At 42.0% G+C, this 20,489-nt stretch overlaps 2 long non-coding RNA genes across 3 annotated transcripts in view; one reads left to right on the top strand and one right to left on the bottom strand.

Annotated features, from left to right (window-relative positions):
• The first annotated feature begins 1,296 nt into the window (after positions 1-1,296).
• On the top strand, positions 1,297-12,767 carry LOC118162861. The gene is made up of 3 exons (XR_004748673.1): positions 1,297-1,424; positions 2,209-3,146; positions 12,346-12,767. It is a non-coding gene; the product is annotated as an uncharacterized LOC118162861 (long non-coding RNA).
• Positions 12,768-13,881: 1,114 nt separating this feature from the next.
• The window catches only part of LOC118162860, an 18,228-nt gene continuing 11,620 nt past the window's right edge, over positions 13,882-20,489 (bottom strand). Inside the window, exons 3-4 of one of the 2 annotated variants that reach the window (XR_004748672.1) lie at positions 17,230-17,418; positions 13,882-14,954 (exon numbers count right to left, since the gene is read on the bottom strand). This is a non-coding gene — a long non-coding RNA (uncharacterized LOC118162860). The remainder of the gene's footprint in view (positions 14,955-17,229; positions 17,419-20,489) is intronic. The other variant, XR_004748671.1, reaches the window with a different exon arrangement.

Below are 20,489 nucleotides of genomic sequence, written 5' to 3'. Positions count from 1 at the left end.
AAAACCTGGTTGTAGTCAGTTCTGGGCCCCTCTGTATCAGTTTGGACCAGGACAGGGGAATGCAAATATGTGTGCCATGATTTGCATCCTTGTTAGAAGGTGCCACAGAGCTGGTGAGACCCTGCAGAGGTGGCTGCTCAAAGTCTGGGCAAGGATCTCCCTTAACCTTTAGGAAACTAGGACTGAAAACACTGTGCAAACAACACAATCAGAAGGCAAATTTCCATTCAGCTAGTTAATTCTCTAAAAATAAATATACATTAGCGTTTGGTTTCATGCTAGCTAGATGCAATTGTACTTGTCCTATGTATCTATAAGAAAGATGTTTAAGATACGTATTTGACAGGAAGGATGGCCTAATTTCCAGGAATATTTTCTTTGGCTTGAAAAGGGATGTGGCCAGATATCATAGAGAAACAAGTCCCTTCCAGTGGGACTTTAAGCCTCCCAGGCAAAGCAGACGAGTCACAGCGTCCCCACACTGGTCTCCACCTTGCTGGCTGTGCATGCCAATCCACAGACCCTATGTCTGCCACCTTTCCAAGCACCTGATTTACATGCAAAATTGTCTTCAATCACAGGCAATCAGGCTGCCTGGTAACAGAAAGGGATGGCCATTTAAAAGGCAGGCCTATATTTTTCGTTATCGAAAATGTAAACATCCAATGCCATTTTAAAGCACTGTAGGAGGGGAGGGATAAGTGGGAGTTATCAAAGGACTCAGAAATAACTGTAAAACCTGGGACAGTCTGTCTCTAGATCACTCCACCGCGCCCAAATTAGCAGTGAATGTGAGCAATGATAGGGCTCCCAAAAGCCAAATGAAATCTCAGCTGTTCCAATTTTGAGCTAAGTTTCTCATTTTCATTTCCTGATGGTTTAAAGGCAACAAATTTGCTTCCTGGAGTTTCCACAACTTCTACTTTTAATTTACATCTATTGCATTAACAGACAAGGCACATGTGCAAATACACTGCTTCCTCCTCACCCTTACGCTTGATCAAACCACAGTTACGCTGAAGGGCTTTGTAGATCATTCTGATGGTCACTTGGCCCATCACACAGACAATTAATTACTCCTTCTGCACAAGTTCCCCTCCTTTAAAGGTCAGCCTCCTGTTCCTGCTTCAGGCACCATGCAAACCGTCTTGTTAGGGTAGCAAGAACAGGCTTGTCCAAAGGACAAGCATGAACTTGTTCACTCAGCAGCCCTTCCTTTCTTCTGCTCCCCTGACATTAGCATTGCAACTTTACTGCAGCAGACAGAAGTGTGAATCATGATCCACTCAGCCTCTGGGAAGATTTGTGTCAGATGAGCTCAGTAGCATTTACCTCTGATTAAACCCGTGACTTCTACAAGGTACTGCATGGCCACACGATGGGTTTTACTCTTTGGAACTACAGCACCCCAACACCTCAGCCAGGTAGGAAGTATTTTTCCAGCTGAATGAGACCCCAGAAACTGCTGTAAACAGCTACAATTTAAATACATAATTTATATGAAAATCACCACTGACACTTTTTTTTTTTTGGAAAATTTTCTTTAGATTTTGAAAATAATTAGCAAATCTAAAATCAGCTGGACAAATGGAAAAACAAATCCCTACAGATTTTGGTGCCCTGAAATTTCTAATTTCAGTGTATGAAATGTTAAAAGGTTACCCATTTTCAAATGGTCAGTTTTGTTCAGGTGTTGCAGGGGGAACTTGCACACTTTGAAACAGCAGGCGTGTTTGTTAAAGCAGCTACTTTGTTAGCGAGACATCTCCAAGTTCAGAATCCAAGGCAGAACAAACCATTTCTGGTGAAAACCTTTGCCATTTTTTGTCACCTTCATGTGCCATAGTCATACAGGAATGCCAGCTGTACACGAGTGTGCTCACTGAGGAAAATCTGTTCGAGTGGCAGAGTACATTACGTACAGTCAGGATATTGTGTCCTGCATTCTCTTACCTTTTCCAGACCTGCAAGCTTGGCTATCAGCCTACAGTAATAGGAGGTGCCTAACCGATTGCTAACAACAAACAGTACTTTCGGATCTTTAATCACTGGCAGACCAAGTACAGCATGTGCTGTAAGCTGCATTTCTTATTCAAAGGGAGAAACTGTCCAAACAGGGCATGTAAGGTATGCACAAAAAGCAACTAGACAAAACCAGGTTGTGCTCACAGAGCTCCAGGCTTTAGCCTCACCTCGACATTATTTCAGGGAAGCATCTGACAGTGACAGTTTCGAAAGGTACCAGCTATCAATAGCACCGCTTCAAGAACCCATAACAATCTCAGCTTTACAGCAGACAGTAGGTAAGCTGGTCAGTGATCTAAATAAAGTAGATGAATGAATGCAACCGTCTGTCACATGTGCATTGTGTGCAACAAAGGTAAATTTAAGTTGAGCTAAGGATGTTTTAAGAGCAAGTGTGCAAAGCTGAGCTTCTGAATAGGTATTATGTCCTATCAAGGACTCATTGTTTAGCAGATCCTATATCTAACAATGCCTCATTGTGAAGGCTCCAAAGATCAGTGCATTAAATACCAGTTTTTCAGACCCCTTCACATTTTCAGTGTCTTCCAGTGCTGCAAACACTTGGATATTCTTGCTACATTCGTACCTGTATGGGCACCTCTTGGCTGTGTCTGCGTTATCCTGTGAGTGGGAGAAATAGCTCAAACCAACGGGCTTAATTCTACAAGAATTGTATTCTATCCCATTCCACAAAAATCTCCTTTTTGGGATATTGGAAAGCTACTTCACATGTGAGAAAAGAAATCTGGATTTCACAAATGGTTCCACCTGGACGGCTACTTCAGACAGAGACCAGGAGAAGTATCGCTGTGGAAGGCCTGTGATCAACATGCATTTAGGTGTCCAGGCTCTGCACATGTGACTGGAGGGAGGATATGGCCTTCCACGGGAGGAAAGATTCCGGTTCATTATTCTTTATGTAGGAAGTGGATTTATGTGATGCCGTCATGAGCAAGGGAGGCAATCACTGCTTCCTTGCTGATGACTGAATCTACGTGTATACACTGTAATCTGATTACTGAAATTGGGTAGAAGGCTGGTGATGGGATCAGCAATGGAGCAGCACCGTGGCTCAGGAGTGCCAGCTGAGACATCTCCACACTGCTGCTGCTTCGGAGAAGGTGAGACCCAGCTCTGGATTTGTAAAACCAGCATGATGAATTGCAGCAAATGTTTGATTCACAATAATTCCAACACAAGGCATGTTCATGAGGCAGATCTCTGACACAGGTAGGAGGAGGGTGTATCAATAGTCCACCCAGGCTTTATGGTAAATTAAAATACAGATTTGCACTTTCCTTCTGGCACAGCTTTCAGCAAGGGAGCCCTTGAAGGCAGGTCGGAGGAGGAGAAAGGTGGAGTGAAGGGGGAGGAGATCCTTGAAACCAGTCCTTGGGGATTGCATGGGGATGTTTCCGTGGCTCCAGCAGCTCTCTTACCTCTGCACAGCTACAGGGAATCTGATGGGTTTCAGAGAAAACTAAAACCATTGCTCCTTTTCCAAGCAAAGAAGGGTGAAAGAGGATAACTATAAATGCCCCTCCCCTGCCACTGAACAGTATTAATTAATAAACGTTGTGCAGCAAGTTTCCCTGGGTTTCTCTCTTATGCTAGTTATTTTCAGTTTTGCACCCCAGACTTTGCAAATGTGAACCTCTGCTCCAGCTGTGTGCCAGCACCACACCAGCGCAGGGCATGCAAACAGCCACCAGCACTATAACCAGAAGAAATGTTACAATCCAGTTTTGTCATAGGACAGCCATCAGTTTGCTGGCAGTTTGAGCTAACAGCTCTGCCAGCTTCCTGAGCAGTGTGCACTGCACTCAGCGTATCCCTCATAGTAAAGGCATCCACTTGAAGTCTGTGCATTTTACACATGCCTGAAGCTTCTCCCAAAAAGCTGGAAATCAGTGAATTAATTATATATACATATTTTTTTTTAATGTGCTAGATTTGCCATTTTCAAGCATTTTTAGAGTCCGGGTTTGTATAAGGATACACACATATAAGGATTTAAGTTCAAAAGTTACATCTTTAAAACACTGGAAGTCGGTGTAGAATGTGGTCACATCAGCTGTGAAAACACCCATATCAAAGCACAATTAAGGTTAAGGATGTTTTCTTCACCTGTGTATTCTAACATTTTTTGTCACTGTGTTAACTCATTTAGAAAGCTCCTCCCATGTAGAAAATATCCCCATTTTGGAAAATCAGTGTGGGAGAACTACAGCCAATTCCACCCTTTCTCCACTTCCAGTAGCCTAACATTAGTGTGAAGGAAAAAAAAAAAAAAAAAAAAAAAATCTGAACCTGTTTGTGTTTAAAGGTAGTAATCCCCAGTACTCAACTGTTTCAGACCAGATTTTGCTTCCAGGTTAGTACTGGTGAGAGATCTGAGATATCGAGCCCAGGGCAATGTAACATTTAAGTTCGGCATCAATTCTGAGCTTCAGTTTGAAATGAAATAGCAGCCCTTTGGAGCTGCTCCGCTCAGTAAGTCAGCCAAGGTTTTTTCCAGCCCAGGCTGGCTTAGAACAGCTGTGACTGTGATTTAAATTTAGTCAACACAGAAATGCTCTCCACCATGTCTTCCCATGGCAGTCAGTGGCCCTGAATTTCTGGCACCCTCCCTCTTTCCCTCAAAATTGCAGTGTTTTTATCTGATTAGCTCTAAGTGATCTTGATAACTACTCAGATCTAGTTATTTCTTGAATTCATTGCTTGGAGATCAAACATTACATCACAAGAACTTAATCCTGTTCCAAATGAAGCCAAGGACAAAACTCCCACTGACTTCAGTGCGTGCAGGGTAAGGTCATAAATCCTTGAAACATTGAGTGTCCAATTTTCAAATTAAAACATAATGAGCTTAATAGTTATGGATTTAAAGGCTGATACGTTTTGTGTCTTGTATGAGATTCTACAGCTGGGTTATAAACTGTTTTTAAACTTCAGTGCTTTTGAGGGAGGGTCGTTTTCTAGGAGCTCACATCATTATCTATCCAGGCCAGTACACAAAACACACAATGGAAGTGATACTGCCCTGACTGCAAACAATGTCTTTGGAAAGCTTCAAACAATTTCTTAGTAAACAACTGATCAGGGTAATTACATTTTCTAATCTGAAATGGGGCTGTGACATTGTTTCAGGTAACACATGAATCATGCTAAAGGGTTTTCCTCTGCTAGTGCTGGCTAGCTTATCTGAGCAAGCACTGGTCTGAGGATGGGGACCTAAGCCTGATGAAGTATTGTACTGGCACTGCAGGTAGTGGCTCCACCACCTGCCTCCAAGACCCCTCCAATCTACTGCTACTGTTGGGCAGACAACTCACCAGGTAATTAAAGGAAATTAAGAAATAGTGGAGCTGCGCCTAATGCCTCATGATCTCAACTCATTCCCTCTAGATGAGGCATCAGATGGGACAACCTAGCTGCATATCTGGATGATGCTGAGTCCAGGTGAGAGAACTGTAGCCTCGCTTAGCAGGAGAAGGCAAACATGGCTTTGATGACTTTGTGCTTGCTAATGAACACAAATTACCTAAAACACAATGAGTGCGTCTCCCACCATCTTTAAGCCAAGTTGCAATGTAATGAAGTGGCTGTCAAATCCTCACCGCTACGTGGGATTGTGTTAACAAACTAGTCCAACATTATTACACAAAGCATGATTAAATACTTGCAGAAGAAGCAGCTCTAGCTTTCTGCCTTGTTTGGGTTTGTTTTTAACAGTAGTTACAGTAGGAAAACTGCACTATGACCTGCCCCTGAAGTATTCTTTTATTCTTCAATCACTTGTCATAGATGCAATCTGTCCACTACTTAATTTTTTTTTATCATTGGCTTGGATATCTACCAGCTATGATTGTCATGATTAAATCAGTATTAACTTAATTACAAAGGGCTTTACTTAAGATAAACAATAAAGAAGTGATCCAGAACAGTGAGAACTGCAGTGCTGAGAACGTCTGGCAAAAGCCCTTCAAACACTTTGAGTTACCTTTTTTTCCTCACATATTTTGTTTTTAATGCAGATGTGTTGGTTTTGCCAAATCCCAGAAATTAGGTCAGTCTGTCACCTCAGAGTCTGATCCTTGAAGCCAGCCTCAGCAGTGCCTTTGACCGTGATTTCTCTTTACTGCCTTAGGCAACTATAATTTTTGCTTCATTCCAGACTTGATGCCACTGATGGTCTGCCATGAGTCAGACACTGAGGGTTTTCCTTATTTCCTCCTTGTGGTGAAATGAACAAAGCGCTTCAGGACTTGGCATTCTTCCCATGTGCATCTCCTGCTCTGAGCTATTCCCATTCTGCAGGATGGGCACGCAATCAGATGTAACTGTGATGGTGCGAATAGTTTCATCTCCACTCACCTCTGTTATTTGGCTTTGCAGAATTTTAGTTATGATTTAGATACTGAATCTGTCCCAGCTGAATTCAAAAGCAGAACTCCCACAGATTTTAATAAGAATACCAGGCCTTTCTAATTAGTACAGTAACCACGTATTCCTGACGCAAAAACTGACGACCTAGCCTTTTAAGAAGCCGTTTTTAAAAAATTTCAAACACTTCCACACACTTTTAGAAAGTACTGCATAAGATGCATGTCACATTTAAATAGACAGCCAGGGACATATCAGCATTTCAAGCAAAAAGTTAAGAGTTTTCCACAAACTATACAAAATTTGCCTAAGAGTTTAGGAGTCAAGCTAAGTTTTTCAGAGACCGTGGTCTGTGTATTCAGCTGTTTGATTCTCAGTCTGTGGCCAACCACTGTCTGTTCTCCAGGGAGAAGCCTAGAAGAACTTCCACTAGGGGAAGTGTAAAAGCCCTGGTTTCACTCAAAATCCTACCTTCCCAAAAGACTACATTAGTATTCTCCTGAATACTATCAACAGAAAAAGAGACATGGCATTCAGTAAGAAATTCAGACCCTGTGGTGTTTTTTTTTTTTTTTTTTTTTTTCTGCCACCTGTGCTAAAAAAAAAATACTTCTAGACAATGAATGTTTCCTAAATTCCCGTGTGTGTATGCCCAGAAATTTCTCTTGTTCTCCAATAGCACAAAAGAGAGAGATTCTCACACCCTATCCAGAGCTGGAATAGGGTCCTGCTTCTGGCAGATTTCCATGGAATGATACCGGAAAGGTCAGGATGAACTAACTCGTCCATTGTGATGACAATGTCTTATATGTCAACTCTGCTGTCTAGTTCACCTATTAAATGCTTTCTTCAGAGGATTTAAAATAACTTGATTAGGGTTATGTCCATCATATTCACTGTTATTTTCCTCATTTTGCCCAATGAGACAACCACTTGCAATATTCTGCTCCCCTTTGACCTGACACAGGACAATATGCCCAGCCTCATCTGTTGAGCACCAGATAAATCCTGTCTGAGTCTACACACTTGTAAACAGGTTGATTATAAAGCACAGAGATGCTGTGATGCAGGTCTGTTAGAGAACCAGTTTTACGGGATGTAGGCTAGTTTCTCATCCATGGGCTTCTGGCAAGAGACAGAAAGTTAAAACTCAAATACAGATGCCTAGAAAAGACCTTTCCTCTGGAGAAAGGGATGATGGATTTGCTGATGTTGTGTAACACTGTACATCCATTCTGGGTGACAGAAACTTCATAAACTTCAGCAGAACAAATGAAAAGTCCTTCACATGGGACAGAAAAAGCCCCTGCAAGAGTGCAAGCTGGAGACTGGCTGGGGAGGGACCAGCTCTGCAGGGCAGGACCTGGGGTGGAGAAGTTGAACACGAATCAGCAGTGCGCCCTTGAGGCAATGAAAGCTAACCACATGCCAGGCTGCGTTAGCAGGAGAGCAGCCAGCAGCTTGAGGAAAGTGGTTATTCCCCTACAACTGAGGCCACATTTGGTGTACTGTGTCCTGTCCAGTTTTGAGTTCCCTGGTAAAAGGCATTGGCACGCTAGACCAATGGAGGGCCACCAGGACTGTGGTGCAGGGCAGTCAAGGACGAGATGGGGAAACTCGGTTTGGCCAGCCTGAAGAAGAAAAGGCTGGGGTTGGGAGTGGGATCTGATGGTAACCTTTAACTGCTTAAAAGGGTGCTACAGACAAGACGGAGCCAGACTTCTCTCAGAGGTGTGCAGCCAAAGGAGAAATGTCAATGGTCACAAGCTGCTGCCAGGGAAATTCTCAGCAAGTATAAGAAGGAAATATAAAGAAAGAAAGAAAAACAGAAAACCGAACCAATCAATCAACCAAAAATAAATAAATAAAACAGAACAGGTAAGAGTGGTTAAACATAGCCAGAAAGTTCTGGAATCTCCATCTTCAGAGAATTTCAAAACTTGACTAGAGAAGGCAATGAACAACCTCATCTGACTTTTAAATTAGCCCTGTTTGAGCAGAGAGTCAGACTAGATGACCTCCAGAGGTCCTTTCCAATGTAAATTATTCTGTGATTCTATAAATAAGGTAGAGATTGTAAGGAAAGGGACCTAAATCAGATTCAGGAGTGGCATGAGTCTTTCCTGTGCTGAGAAGACAGGCCTGCAGGCTGCTACTACTGCTGACCTCTTCAGGGCTGAATGATTGAAAACCACTCTTGGATGCAGCAGAGCATGTGTTCCTGGCACAGCCCTTGCACTGAGACATTCCCAAACTTCTTGTAAGCAGTGGCCTTATCTGGGTGGAGTGCTGTCAGTCAGGTATTTTTTCCTTCATTTTTCCCTCACCCCTTGTCATCACAGTATGTTAAAATTAGTCTGTTGCAAGGATTCACCAAACATCCACATTTCAAGAACAGGAGTGTGATTTTTGCAATAATTTTGATTTTTTAAAACATTCTCTTTTCTCAGGAAATCATTTGTACCTTTGATGACAGCAGTGTTGTACAAGTAAAATGTACCAATTACACACAAATTCATAGTTCTAACCTGAAAGAACACCAGTCAGCAAGAGGGGGAAAAGAAAAAAAAAAAGAGAAAAAAAAAAAAAAAGACTCAAACTATAAATATTTTCATCTTTTTATTTTAGCTTAAAATTTTCTATACAAGATAAATAAAAAGCTATATTTTAACTATTCAGATGATTTCAGAAAGTACTAGGTTGGAGAGACAACATTGTTCATGTTGGTTGATTTAAACTGATGGGATATATGCTCTAATTACTAACAAAAAAGAAGTTCTGATACATTGCTTAGTAAAGTTTCACTTGACTATCAGCCACCTACTCAATACATATAACCTAGCCCTTACCTGTATTGAACAAAAATGTGTTATACTGAATTTAAAAAGTATATAGAGAGTTTTATTTTCAGACTGGTCAGTTGAAGACCCCCCAAAAAATAAAATAAGTCTGATAATACCTGTCCTTTTAAGGAAGCTAATAGGATAATAAAGCTGTTTTCTTATTTTCTATTTCTTTTTTAGCGAAAAGTATTGGAGTGTGGATTTTTGTGCCATAAACATGGCTACATTAGCCAGTGAGCAACTTTGTACATGCAAGCAGTCCCAGTAGGGTGGCTTCTCATGGGTTTAAATTGTTCCCTGCTTATGTTTCATAGGGTTGAGGCCTATGAGAGGAGTAACAACTTAGGACAACAGTAACAAAAAAAGATCATTAGATTGTTTAGGATCTTATCTTGTGAAGCTTGTCACTCAAATGTTTAAAGTCTGTGAATTTTTACATTTTGAAGAAGTTCCTCATTTTTGTTTCTCCATTATAGAAATGTCATTTTTTGTTAAAGTCTCACATTTCCCTAGGTTCAGAATTTGACATTGACATGCCACAGTTAGTCATTTTTGCTTGTGGGAGAAAAGACAAGAGAGAGATTTATAGGCTCACAATGGGAAACTCCATACTCCGGGACCATTCAGTCTGAACTGCTGCCTATCAGTCCAGAAGGAGCTCAAAATCCCATAAAATATCTTCTGGGGACCATCATATCATACCTGATCTGTCCAGGCAGTGGAAAAGGAAGCTCAGGTCAGGTCACAGTACAGGTGTGATTGGGCTTTCCCCTTAGCAAACCAGAGCTGAAGCCAAGCCTATGACCAGTGTGAGCATGGGCATAAACCATGTGGATGACTCGAGTCACATGCTGAGACTTGGGTAGGATCATGGAAATGGCCTTAGTTGACAGTAGAAGAATCTGGTCAAAATCTCAAATGCGATTAAGAAATGTGTTCTCTGTTAAGCAGACATTGATGAGCTTCATTTAAATGTTTTCTACTTCATTGGTTTGGGTTTCAGCTTGATTTGGGGTTTGGTTCCTCCCTAGCTCTTACACTTTTTCTTTATATTCAAGTGCCTTCTCTCTGAAGTCCACTAAGATGAGCACATTCAGATCGAAAACAGTCTTGATTTGCAAGGGGACCAAACTCCAAGCATTTTCATAGCCTTTAAAACTGGGAACTCAAAAGACATGTGGATGTTACATGTAATGAGACACACAATGAAAAGATTGCTAAAGTTAGCTCACATGTCCTCGGCTCGTCTGTAAGTAGCCTGCAGTGTTGAGCAAGTCACTCACATATTAGTGCACGCTGCTGCATCCCAGTCCTTTTGCAACGCATGGCAAAAACTCCTAGAGATTTCAGTAAGAGTGGGTTTCAATTCAAAGTTGGCAAGATTGGAAAAAATGCAATAAAATAAAGCAAACATATTTTAAAGTTTTGAGTTGGAACAAAAAGCATCTTTGAGGATCTATATCAAAAGTGAAAACTGAGTCTGGAAGTTAAATCCAGCTTCATGCATACTTCTAACCTTTACACCAGTATACTGACCAGTTTCTTTAAATACAATAGAAACTCTGCCACTTTGAAGATAAGCCCTCACAGTTTGCTTAAAACAATAATTCTGTACTTTCTTTCCTGTTTCTAGATTTATTTTAAGTATTAGTATAAAATGTCAGAGTCTGATAGCAGCCAGATCAGTTTGTATAAAAATCGACTGCCTGTTTGTAGTATATTACAGGCTATATTTGACACAGGAAAGCACTTAATCATGAATGCTATCAGCACACCACACCCATCTTTGTAAGTGCCTTATAAGCTAGATTTATCACTGTGAACTTGAACTGGATAGAGACAAGTAATAAGGAAAAACGCAAAGCCCTTCTGTGGAGGTAGGGTTAAAAGTGTGTTATCCACAATACACCCGCTCAGAAGGCATGCTCGTGCCTGTCAGCTGCACTGAAACATCAAGCTATTTCGCTTTGTATTGATGCACTTCTTCTGGAGTCATAGGTCCCAGGTAAACAGCATGCAAATAAAAGAAGAAAAAGTCTGTCTCAAACAGATGATCACAGTTTCTGCCATTTTAGGTATCTTACACTTTTTGGCTCATTTTATTTGCACAACAGAACTGACATCCCTTCAAGGACTTAAATAAACAACACAAACCCCTTTCCTGTGTGTTAAGTATCTTTTTATTTCAAAAAATTAAACTTTCATCTTTATTTTAACCTTTGTGCTCTAATATACCACTTTTTGGATGTGCATACTCCAAGGAGAGAGGGAGCTGAGCTTGGGAGGCTGAAGAGCTTGGAGAGGGGGAGGACTCAGGAGACCACAGGGGCTACCTCAGCTGCTCTGCTGCTCCTCTGGCTGCTGCTGGACCCCGGCTCGCTATGTTCCACTGGCCACCATGGTTTACACCAGCCAGACCACTGGGGCCAGAGGGCAGAGCGATGCAGCTGCAGACCCATGGGTCTGGGGCCAGAACGGAGCCATCCTTCTCTCCTTGGCAGAATGTGTCAAGAAATCAAAGTCTTTGTGAGAGAAGCAAGTAAAGATGCCACCAAAGATTACAGCATTTGCAAAAACTAACTGGAGAGTAAGCTGTGACGGTCACTTTGAGATATGCTGTGTACATTCACATTTTCTGCACAGGCTCACTACCAAACACACTTGGGCGCATGAAAAGGAGCTTGGTGAGCTATTTATGGTATGCGTTCTCAGCAGCCCAGTTAGGAGCCACATTTTCAAATCTGGGGGTATTGCCTTGGGGTATTGTCTTGATTAAAAGAGAGGACTTTTGGCTAGTTTTTATTAGTATATTAGTTAAACGTGAACATTTTTACTTGTAGATGAAAACAAAATGTTTTACCCTGTATATCCTCAGACCTTAAACAATGCTTAGTGAAATAACGCTAAACCCTTGAACATTTTGCTAGTAAATGCATCTGCAGGAGTGCTATACATTTGTGTCTCCAGTGAATCACTTCACCCTTTACAAATGCCTCTATGCTTGAATAGGAAAGCCACTGAGCAGCACGCTGACATCTATTTCAGCAGTTCAAGAGACATGCTAGCAGCAAAATGCATACGTATTCCTTAGGTAGAACATTGCTTTCTCTGTGTGAGAAAACACCCTGGATTTTCCATCGGCCAGTGCTGTGTCTTTTCTGAAAGACACCTCCCTCCAGGCCACATGGCCTGGTGAAGGCCTTGCTGCAGTGACTCAGTGGGCAGCGTGCCACCCACCGCGCTCAACCACCCACGCTTCCTGGAGCGCCCATGACCCAGGTGGAGTCCCCAGGTGGCCCGACCTTGCCAGCTTGGGATGAGGTAATTCAGCTGCAGACTAAATAACCACTGAATCGAATTAAAAGGGATGTAGCAGAAGGACATATCTTGGATTTCGATTCATGAAGGTCATTCTCATTTAAGACATGATTCTTAACCCACCACACAGGGCAAAAACCCACCCATGCAAAAACGTCTTCATGGATGTTGCAAATAACCAATTTTTATTACATTTGTGAATTCTGCTGCTTTGCTCCCCTAATACACTTATTCAACTGCACAGTGCTGTATCTGGAAGAAACAAGACATCTTGTACCCCTAATGATAAGTGTGAGCACTGAAAACCATCATGACACTAGGAAGTGTGTCCAAGGAAGTATGTCACTTACCCCATCACTCTAGCGCTAACTTTTGTAGTCACAAAAGTTATTAGTGACCATACAACTGATTAACATCTTAAAAAAATACAGATACGTTGCTGGCTGAACCTGTCAACAAAGACTGTGGACTGCCAATTCATTCATTAGCGGCAGTCATCCACACTTATTAGATCTAAATACAAAACAAAGTACAGGAAGGAAAAAAATCCATTAATGAGACACCATTGGTATTCAGGGCAGCACATGATATCAGACACTAAATCAGAAAGAAAAAAAAATCAGGATAAGGTGGATGTACAGAGCTGTCAAGAGCTTCACTCGGCTCCCTCCAGGTCAGTGACACTAACAATTAGCTTTGGGAAGTGCAGGGCTAAGATGTGAAAAACCTCATACCCAAAATACCTTGAAAGCTCAAGCAGTGTTTAAATACAACCATTTTGAAGGTTTGGGAATTAGACGATAGGTCTCACCCTTCGAGTGATCTCTAAGCTTCCCCAAAGCATTGTTTAGAAAATAATTCAGTAATGACGCATAATACCTGGAGGTACACAAAACAGCAAAAACACAGACAGATAACTAACAGAAAATAAAGGCAGTACTAATGATGTAGGACAGCTTAAAACAGCTATTAAACCAGCAGCACATAAATGGCCACCAAATGAAACGGCAAAGGTCTATTTGTTTTATACAGATAACATTAGAAAGAAGGATTAATCAATGCTAACTCAGGAAATTGCTGAGCCAGCTCAGCTACTACTTACTCTTGAATTCCTAAACCCACCACCCCTGCTGCAAGCTGCTTTTCAGGTTTTTGTGGACAGATTTATCCTTAAGAGTACATTGTGACCTGCAGTTAATGACACAGAAACAAACAAACAAGAAAAGATTATATCTAATAATCATTCCTAAGGTTACAGAGATTGATTGGTCACCTTCATGTGTTTTTTTTTCTTTTTTTCTTTTTTCTTTTTTTTTTTCTTTCTTTAAAGTGAGCTTGCATCATCTTTTTATCTAATCTCTTCTGGTGTGGAAAGCCAATCTTCAAAATGCTTCTCCTCTCATTACAGAGAAACTGAAAATCAGCTGGAAAGGGACTTTACAATATGGATACGTGGGAGATCAGGAGCCTGAAATGCAGGCCTAAGAAGTTCTTCACCTTCTACCTACTGTTCTTACCTTCTGCCATCTTGCCATGCAATACTTCACAGAGCAAAAGCCTTACCCCTGTCCTAAGCTCTTACTGTAAAATTCAAGGGATAAAGCAGTAGAAGAAAGAGAAACAAAGAACTGTTGAAAGACATCTCCATTGGTGCACGTACCAAACCAGGCTCCAAAACCCACATAAGCCCTGAATCCACATCACTACTTCAACACTGATGCTCTGCACCCTGCTTGGTGCTACAGACCGTGGTGCCTACCCCAGGCTGCAGTGCACCAGCATCAGCTGCTGGGTGTGCCGAGGAATTTGTTCTTCACATGAGGTTGTCAGGCACTTGCAGGAGGACTGCTTGTTCCTGCTGCTCTGGCACACACACTTCTGTCCAGCTAACCTTTTATGTCCCTCCCAGGAGCAGAGGCAGCTCAGTGAACTGCAGAAGCTTGCAACCACTCCTCTGACAGCACTCACCAACCCATAGCTGCAGGAAGGAAAACAACAGCAGAGGTCCCTCTTTGATGTTACCTTTCTCTCTGGGGATGGTGGCAGCTTCTCCCCAGACCACCCACGTCTCCTCACCCTTCTTATGGAGACAGCCCAGGTCCCAGGGATCAGAGACACCTGGTGGCACCTCCACAAAGAGCCCACAAGAAGAGCATGTGGTTGGTTGTCTGCACAGGTTCATGGCCAAGTAACTCAGCGCTCAGCAGTCAGTATGGTGTTAGCCATGGCAGAGGCTGCTGAGTCATGTGCTGTACCTTTTGGAGAGTGCTGGGGCTGCCCCATTAGCAGAAACCCTTTCAATTGCATTTCTCAGCTTTCACTCCTGTATTGTTATTTCTGTTTAGCCACAGAGTCTTCCAGGGACAGGCAAAATCCAAAGTCCTGATGTTAAAAAACAAACAAATAAACAACAGAAATGCAAACAGAGGGGGGGGGGGAGGGAGGGGAAGGAGGAGAAAGAAAAGATTTGGAGGAAAACTAGATCTTTCTGCCCTGCAACACAGTCAAAACAAACCACACCCATGTCCCCCCCCCACACACACACTTTGTAGTTCACTTTTAAGTAGAGCCATGTCCAGCAGCTGGAAGTCCTCTCGCTGTTTGGACTGCATGCAGGGATGTGCCAGAGATTCCCTCTTACTCCCCTGGGTGGGATGTAAAGAATTCCTCTTTTCATTGCTGGCATTCCTATGGCACTGAGTCATTTTACAACCCAGACAATAATGTCCAAGTGTTGTCCAGACACTCTGGGATAGACACTATGATTTTTTTCTAATGATATAATTGTGAGAATGTCCATTGGATATGAAGCTTCCTGGCCAAAACCTGCATTAAAAATAGCATAGTCCATGCTCCCCACCTGCAGATAAGGGACATACTTTGGTGTCCCACCTTTCCAACAATAATTAATCAAGACCAAGGAAGGGAACTCAAATTCACAGCATAGCTGTCAAAGCAAATGAGCTCCTGGAAGACACGGCAGTCAGCATAGTCAGTCACCTGTTCGTTCCTCCCAGGAGCAATCAGCATAAGCACTGAAGTTTGTTGTGTTTATTGTTCCGAATTGTAAGCACACACAATCCTTTACCAGCAGCTTTAGAAGAAGATCTCATTTTGTCTGGTATGTTTATGCTGCACTGGCAGGGTAGAAATTTATTTATTTATTTATTTTATTTACTGAGGCCATTAGTTGGAAATACAAACATTAGTCAAAACCAAACATAGGTCACAAGCTCCCAAAGCTGTACTTCTACTTTGAAGACATTACTAGATAGCTGAAAGCAAATAGCACTGTTGTTACTCCAATGCAAGACCCTGATGGAAGCCAATGCAAACAAGAAAAAGAGGGAAAAAAATAAGTTGCTATGAGCTTATATTTTGAATTTAGGTTCTGTTTATTAAAAATAAATAAATAAAAACATTGGATGTTTGTGTTTGTGATTCTGGAGCAAAATGCAGAATTTTGCACCACTTTCCCTCTGTCCTGGCAGGCTGAGGTTGTTGGTGTTGGTGACTACTATTCTGGGTTATGGGTCTGTATCTAACCTGGGAGAGCATCAGAGCCCTGTGTATGCCGGAGGCATGCAGGAGTGTCAGACCTGTTTCGCAGTGAGAAGTCGTCAGCCGTGATTGAGTTACGGTTTATTACACTACAAAGATCTCAGCAAACTTCTCCTCATACCTTTGCTTACCAAAAGCTTCCTCCTTTCTCTACAGCCTAGCAGAAATCCCTTTCTCCTCTCAAGATTAATTAAATGTGTGTCAGTTTTTCAATACATGGGTTTTAGATATTTCAGTCAGCAATTTATAGTTTGTTCCTTTTTACGCCCAAACTCTGATGAAGGAAATCTGGAATTACAAGACAGTAGGTAAAATGTAGCTTGAAATCTGTGCTGGGTAAGGCTATCTTGCCATTCAGAAGTAGATCTAAGGAAAATAATATAATCAATTTTGTCCATGAGGTAAATTTTTGTTTAAAGTAGTTTACTGGTGTTGTAGCCCATGAGTGAGTGAGAGCTTCTCTACAGAGCAATGAGTACTCTGATGATCAAGTCAGACTTTGATTAGTCCTTAAATTCCTGGTCTTAGGTCTCCAGGCTACTTCACAGTGCCTAAGTTTTACAAACACACATAGATAAATAAATAAATAAAAATAAAATTTAAACAAATGAAAATCACTCCATTCACCAAAGGTCTTGGCTTCATCAGTGCAGAACAGGAATCTTTTATAACTGCCAGAACGTTTAGCAGGAAGCAAAGATAATTTTTATTCAGCCTGTCCAATCCCTATCCGAGATCCAAGACCCTGCAAAAATTGCCTGGGCATCTATCCACATGTCTGAGCAGGAGCTGGGATTCTGGGTCACTGGGAATATATCAGCACATTTCATACATGGATAAGAACTCTGCTTTCTTCAGGAAAACTAGGTGCAGAGTGTCCATGGGATAAGCTTTGGAAGCTATTTTACTATTAAAAAAAAAATGTTTCTGAGTGCACACTTTGGGGCATCAGCACATGCTAAAAGGATGTGGTGCATGGCATGAGCTGACTTTCACGGAGCAGGCATCACTGCCGTTCAGCATGTTTCTAAGCAGACCATTGGCTTTTAGCCAGGTAAGAGCACTTTTAAAACACAAGAAAAATGAAATCACTTACTGGAACTAACCTACGGATTCATTTTCGGTCACTTTTACCAACTCAGCCCAATGTTCAGGCAACAAATGACTCCTTTTCCTGAGCCGGCCGGGATGACGAAGTGGCAGCTGAGGCCAGAGGCATCCAGATCTGCAGAGCTGGGGGAGCAGGAGGGGAAGGTGAGGAGCTTGCTGCGGAGTGGAGCTGGTCCTGCTGAAGGAAGAACTATTTATTTACCTATCCGACCTCCCAGTAAAGCACAGAACATTGTTTACAGTGCACAAACACACGAGAGATAGATAATCCAGATATTTAAATGTTTACTCAGCTAATACAAAATAATTTTTAGATCTACCTTCAGAAAATACCAAATACATTCTTACTGTAAAAGATACTACCGGATGCAGCTAAGATAACCCTTCCTTTGTACATCAGTGTCACATTCGAAAAAAAAAAAAAAAAAAAAAAAAAAGATTTATCTGTTTTTTTGTTGTTGTTTTTCTTCCTTCTTTCTAGTGCATTTCACAGTAAGATTACACTGAGCATGTATTCAATCTGGTAACTGATCATCCATTAATGAACAAGGGGCTGGAGCACCTCTCTATGAAAAAAGGCTGAGAGAGCTGGGGGTATTCAGCCTACAGAAGAGAAGGCTCCGCGGTGACCTCATTGCAGCTTTTCAATACTTAAAGGGGGCTTATAAAAAAGATGGAGAGTGACTTTTTGCTCAGCCAGATAATGACAGGACAAGGGGGAATGTTTTTTTAAACAAACGGGGGCATTTAGAATAGATATAAGGAAGAAATTCTTCACTCAGAGGGTGGTGAGGCCCTGGCACAGGCTGCCCAGAGAAGCTGTGGATGCCTCGTCCCCAGAAGTGCTCAAGGCCAGGCTGGATGGGGCTTGGGCAGCCTGGTCTGGTGGGAGGTGTCCATGCCCATGGCAGGGGGGTGGGAACTAGGAGACCTTTAATGTCCCTTCCAACCTGAGCCATTATATGGTTCTATGATTAAGGGAGAGTTTTATATTGGTAGATTCAGAATTATGCAGCTCAGATACTCAAAAGGCTCCTCTTTGCCCACTATAATTACTACTATTATACTGATAGCAACTGTCCACCAATATGCAAATGTAATAAATAAATACCAGCTTCATTTTTTTCTCAGACACAGAGGTAATGCATAACATGTTATACCAGTGACCCCATTCCTTAGGGAGAATGTGTTTCATGGCTATAGCCCACTTACATTTCCTCCAGTTTCTCCTCTCTGCCTCTGTATGTCCACATTTGATTTTGATGCACCAGCCAACATTGTTGTGATTAAAAGTCATCTAGGCTTTCCTATCTATGTATGAAGCCCTCTATTTACAAATAAATAAATAATAATAATAATAAAATAAAATCTTTCTAATATTATATATATGTAAAGATTGTGAAGACTGTGTCCCACTATTTTAAGTGTTTTTCTGTTATTCCTATCTGAAAACAGAATACATTCTCACTGTAAAACGCTCATGGCAACTCCAGACAAACATTAAAGAGTGGCTGGCTCAGAAATCATGTTTTCTTCATGGATTTTGTGAGCTCACAAAATCTGACTGAATTTTGTCTGAGCTGAGAGCAGGCCAGGCAAGGCTCCAGGTGCTTCACCCACAACACTGTCATTCTCATGGAAATGCAGAGCAGTGCCTCAGCAAGAGGCTGCAAGAAACCCTAGATTTCTTTGATCAGGCTCTGATGCACTCATTTAGTGCTGACAGCTGCCTTAATGCTGGGCGTTGCTCTAAACACTTTGCAGCATTTTACCAGAATGGTGGCTGTGGTCCTGTCCCCTGAAGGATCTCTTTTAGTCAGGCGAGGCATTATTTCTGTGGGAGTCAGCACCTCTTGATAGCCAAAACAGTTATACTCATGATATACTTCTAACCACAGCAATTTCTGCAGGCTATCGTTACAGCCATTATGAGACTCAGTGCTGGCTTCAGGTTGCTCAATACCATAGGACAATACCATAGGAGCATCAGTGGACATCGCATGGAGGACATACTGCACTTGGAGTCCTCCTTTGTTGGTAATGAAGATCACAGACTCACAGAAGCATAAAATGGCTTGGGTTGGAAGTGGCCTTAAGATCTAGCCACGATATTCAACACAACAGAGAAAAACTGGTAAATCATGTTTTGAAATGGAAATCCAATTCTTGTGATCACTGGAATATTTCTCCAGTCCCCAACTTCTCCTTTCTAAAGATGAGTTTTTCGTGAAGCTCCTCCGTATAAGCACTTTAAAGACAGCTCTACCTGTATTTTGCTTTGTAACTCTATCATGCTTGCTTCTCCCCCCTTCCTTGCGCATGTGTGTGTGCTTTTGTTACTTGTATTGTATAAGGTGCCTTGGGATATTCGCATCCTGTGCATTGTGTGGCATTGTGTTGAATAGGAGGTACAGAAATTAAAAGCAGGTCTCCTCCTACCCACATATGCCTTTTCTTTGCAGGTTTTCCTGGAAGTTTTGTGCGGGGAGGGAAGGGAAGAGGTAAAATATGACTTGGCTGAGACTGCCGGATGCTGAATCAGCTGCGATTGCCTCACGTTTTCCTTTCTTTTAAAATAAGGGGCACAGTTTTCAAAAATGCCCATCTGATTTCTCTGCAGGTTCTGCCGAGTCCATCTCTCAGTAAGTCACTTTTTAAAAACTGTGCATATGATTCTCAGTCACATGGGCACCCTCTGAAAACAGCTTTATAATGCCTTGCTTCTAGGCCTGGAGACTATGTGCTCTGGGGTTCCAATAACCTGGTGCAGCCACTGCAGACTGGCACAATGCTAGTGTTCACCCTCTAAATAGGCCATTCAAAAGAGGAGAAAATAGTCACACTCATTAACCCAATGAAAACCCCCAAACCCACCAAATCCCCAAAACACACAACCTCGTTGAGCATAGTTGCACGCCTCTCCACTGCTAAAGGGGCTGATGCCTCTACTGCTGACTCCCTGCTCCTCATGCCTACGCACACAGTGTGCCCTGACGAGGCTGGTAGTGACAGCGTGGTGATGCGAGCATCACTGAATAGAGAGCACTGCAGGAACAGCAAATGTGCACAGCATCAAAACCCTATGGGGACCCAAAACAAGCCCTTTCAGCAAGATTTAGACATTCTGGGGCTTGGGGTAATTGGAAAATGCTGTGAGAAGTGAATGTTTAAATGAAATTTGAGAGAAGAAATAAAAGAAAAGAGAAGAGAAGAGAAGAGAAGAGAAGAGAAGAGAAGAGAAGAGAA

This window comes from Oxyura jamaicensis, chromosome 2 (genome assembly GCF_011077185.1).
Source record: "Oxyura jamaicensis isolate SHBP4307 breed ruddy duck chromosome 2, BPBGC_Ojam_1.0, whole genome shotgun sequence".
In the NCBI taxonomy this organism is placed as follows: Eukaryota; Metazoa; Chordata; class Aves; order Anseriformes; family Anatidae; genus Oxyura; species Oxyura jamaicensis.
This window is presented reverse-complemented; position numbering and strand designations above follow the sequence as displayed.